This window comes from Macrobrachium nipponense, chromosome 24 (genome assembly GCF_015104395.2).
Source record: "Macrobrachium nipponense isolate FS-2020 chromosome 24, ASM1510439v2, whole genome shotgun sequence".
In the NCBI taxonomy this organism is placed as follows: domain Eukaryota; kingdom Metazoa; phylum Arthropoda; class Malacostraca; order Decapoda; family Palaemonidae; genus Macrobrachium; species Macrobrachium nipponense.
Window position 1 is genome coordinate 30,365,849 of NC_061091.1, and position 4,718 is coordinate 30,370,566.

The following is a 4,718-nucleotide window of genomic DNA, read 5'->3' on the forward strand; positions in this document are numbered from 1 at the left end:
TATTAATTTTCATAAATTCCTAGGCAAATGAAATGTCATAAGTGCCCAGTCAATATAACACATAACCTTAATCAAAAGTGACTAAAGCTTATACCTTGACTTCTGAGTAGAAGTCTGAAACAGAAAACAGAAATTTGTTGACGGACGACAGAAAAAATATGAACTTCATCAAGTCGGCCTCGCTTGATGTCTGTGGATCTCCCATCGAATTCCTCTTCGCATCTATACACAGAAGAGTTAAGGATGACTTTTGGATAGTACTTTCAGTCGCTCAAATATTTACTATTTCCAATATTTTCTTTAATGCAAAACCACATAAATATCAAGTGATCTGAATATATGAAAAGTATGCTGTCATATTCCTTTGCTTGACCCACAGTTAGCTACGGCATTTCGAAAATAACAAATAATAAAATGCAGGTAAATGCAGCAGGCAGAAGCGCTATTGCAACAGACTCCCCTAGACAGAATTCTATTTTTGAAAAAAATAAAAAAAATAAGCTTTTTTTGTTGAGGGTGAAAATTTAATCCTCTCCAGTAACGGGGAGAGGAGGAAAGATAAGATGAAGGGGAAAGAAGACGGGCTGATCCCGTGGGACCCGTCCTCCTGAAATAGGGAACGTTATAGACGATCAGAGAGGCCGGGAGAAGAAAGCGAGCACCAAAAGTAACTAATCCTGGAATTGCCTCACAATACAGAAGTGAGAGGCTTCTCTATACCAACTCACATGTTAAAAAAAATAAAGACAATAAAATCTGTCATGAGAGAAAAATGTTGTAGGGCACGTGTGAGTTCCGGAAAAAATGACGAAACGAAAAATTAATATTACCTTCACTGAACCACATCGTGAAAGGAAGTAAAAGTAGGAGATATAACTTCTGATGTGCAAGACAGTCTCATCGGATTAAGGTAAACTTGTACACCAAAATTATCAACCCGACTCCCGAAGCAAATCATGAAGAGAATTTGTTAATTGCGAATCAAAGTGCAACTGCATGAACTTTTTAATACTAGAAGAATTCGGCTAAACTGGGAACATGTTAACACCTCTATATACAGGAATAAATTGATTGTCACTTTGGCTTAAGTGCAGTATTCTACTATGAGATTCAGGGCCTCTGTAACACCGTTTTTTCGCAATAACTTTTTATCTATGCATTTCATAATATAACACTTATTCAGAATACACATTATATCTAAACATAAATTTTGACTGTATTCTGCATTACGTAGATTGAATAAATTTGGTACTTATAATGTAAAAGTGACTTTTTTTGAAGACGGGCCAACTTACTCAGAGAAAAGGTTTCGAACGCACTCGTTGAAACCTCTCCACTGATAATTGTCATAATGAACAACCAACAAAATATGTTAATAAATACATAAACACTACGATCATTAGTCTAACTCCCAAAATAAGTTTCCTAAGAAATTACAGTCTACTTTATAGGTCACAATCAGATTGACAAGATGTAGAGAATAGTTTTATAATTTCAAAAAACATAGTAACAAGCTTGATTTGATAACTGCTATATCAATGTCAAGCAATTTTTATTTATTGGCTATCTACCTATTTACTGAAAAAAATAGCCGGTTCCGTATTTTGGCTTTAAACCTTCACCAGTAATTATCGTCAGAATTATGACTTCATGAGGCTCCACCCACTTTGGCCTCGTTACAATTCAGGGTAACACTGAAAGCCATCATGGGCATTGTTGGATTAGAAAATTTAACTTCTGGCTATAAAAACTCATTTCTCGAGTAGTTGTAAGAAGTGCTAAATGATCCTCAAGGATCCCAGCAGTTGGCCTAAACGTTTAATTCATGTATATTACTGCTATACTGTTGCGGCACTACTGCTACAGTAGTATTACTACACTAGCACAGATACCCCACCCACATCTATGTATCGTTCCGCCATTCATAAAGTCTTTGGGTTTCAGAGCCGATGGAACAAGGTGAATGAGTTTCTGTCTGGTGGATGGGAGGCGGGAGGCAACATTTCGTCAAAAGGTGTTTACCTTGCTTACGTAATGAATGTTTTTGGCGACACTTGGCCCTGTACTGTAATCATTGGCCATGGCGTCGGCTAGATAATTTCTACTCTATAAAAATTAAAACTATCGGGTCGGGTTTAGGTTATTGATAATGCTGACAAAATTTGTGTGTGGTTGTAAAATATACATAGTGTCCGCTCTCAGCTACTCCCATTCTTTGATAAGGAAGCAAAGTCTCAAACCGTGTTACAGAGGCCCTGAATCTCATAGTTAGTTTTGGCAAACGACACTATAATAGAATATACATATGTCAGCTCTCAGCTACATCCCATGCTTTGATAAGGAGCAAAGTCCAAAAAACCGTGTTACAGAGGCCCTGAATCTCATAGTAGTTTGGCAAACGACACTATAATAGAAATATAAATAAATGCATACTACATACATAATAAGTATGTATGTATAAATATATATACATTGTATATATACACTATATATAGTATATATACATATATCATATAGTATATATATACGTATATATATATATATATATATATATATATATATATATATACTATATATATATATATATATGATATATTATATATACATATATATTATTTATACAAAAATACAATTATTATGTATGTATGTATGCATGCATTTATGTATAATTCTATTGTGTAGTTCGTCAAACTAGAATACCGCAAATAAGTCGAACACCCCCACTGAATAAACATACATACACACAGATACACATATATTAGTCTGTATGTATTTCTGTGTTTATATTGCTGTATGTATGTGTATATAATATATATATATCTATATATATATTATATATATATATATATATATATATATATATATATATATATATATATATATATATATATATATATATATATATATATATATATATAATGTTTTATTCAATAGGGGAGTTTGGCAGATGGTCAAAACTAAACAGAAATAGTTAAGACAAGCCTAAAGGCTTTCCGTTTATCGTTCCGCTTTGAGGGGGGAAATGTTTGTTCCCAAGTAAGAGGATGAGTTTTCTCGAGCTCAGAGCCCAAGCAATTTCGGTGGCAAACGAGGCCGAGGGGAAGCTCATCTGGAGTATTGCTGGAAACATTTACTTAGGACAGCTGATGCGGAAACATTTCTTGTCATCGTGGCTCTTGGTTTATGGTCCCCGAGTTCAGAGGTTCACGACAGACCTTTTATTCCCTTTGGTACCTTTGCGCATGCGCCCGCGCTATCAAAAAGTCAGTCTAACCTGGCTTTTTCTGAAATCGAAATTTGAGAGGAAATCTAGGTCCACACCAAAGTAAATCAAAGTAGTTTGGAGGCAATTTCGTCGATAATAATATCAGTTAATTTAATAAAAGAACAACTAACTTGATTGCCACCTACATCCAGAAGGGCACGAAGTTATTTTACCTTTATACGAAATCTAGGTAAATAACGCTTTACACTGAAAATCTTTACTAAGGGAAATATGATATTTGGAAGCAAAATAATTTGGTTAAACTGGAAATAATTAAGGTTCTTTCCCCCTCTCATTGTCTTCTACAAAAAAATATTTTCAGGGCTTTCTAGAAATATAGGCTGTTTTCCTTCCTCCTCCTAATTACTGTCTCCTGTTCTATCGTGTGAATGAGGGTATTTTTAGGTAAAGTTTTATTTTGTAAACCCTAATCAGTTTTTTTGTGGGTTTAACTTTAGATTTATTTATAATAAATACTAAAGTTTTGATCGATATTTTCCTTATCCTCTTTGAATGTTATTGGTGTGTTTTTCACTGTTTGGAGATCTTGCCCCTTGGCCTTACATGCTAACCTTTGTCGCACTGATCGTTAAAAGAAAAGAGCCTGTCCTTGCCACTTATAATACCTTTAAATAGTTGTGAGTATTGTTCATAACAATCTGCAAGAAAGCTACGGCAATACTGTTATCGACTAATTGCAGTGTGATAAGCAGCACATTTGCCCTTGAGATAACGGCACAGCAAGAAAAGGATAACAAAATACCGTTAGGCACTTGGTTTTTTTCACATATAAACGCCTTACTAACATGTACGAGAGAGAGAGAGAGAGAGATGAAATAACTAAGGCAACCAATCTCAATTCAGTGTACCTTATCTAAATGTAACGGAAGAACTGGGCATTTTTATTGTCGCCGGAATATTGCATAACAAAATCACTTTCCCCTTTAGGGACAAAATGCCTAGCACAGTAGGCACTGACAGAGTGAAACTGAAAAAATATTCATCTACCACTGTGCAAATGAAAAACGATTTATCAGACACTAAGACTTTGTCAATGGAAAACAATTGACCTAGAACTTCAATATTGAACATTTAAAAAACTCATAAGGCATTGCGACAGTGATTCATCAGGCACTGACATAACGAAAATATTAACAAATTTGTCTGCCACTGAGACAGTGAAAATGGAAAACAGTTCATCCGATATTGAGACTGAAAATGGAAAACATTTATCTGGCACTGAGAAAGTTCAAATGGAAATCAATTTACCTAACAGTGCAACAGTGAAAACTGTAAACATTTTATCAAGCACGGCAATAGTTCAAATGAAAAACAATTTAACTAACACTGCAACCATCCAAATGGAAACTAATTTCTCTGGAACTGCAACAGTGAAAATAGTGAAAATAGAGGGCAATTTATCTAGCAATGAAACAGTGAAAATGGAAAATAA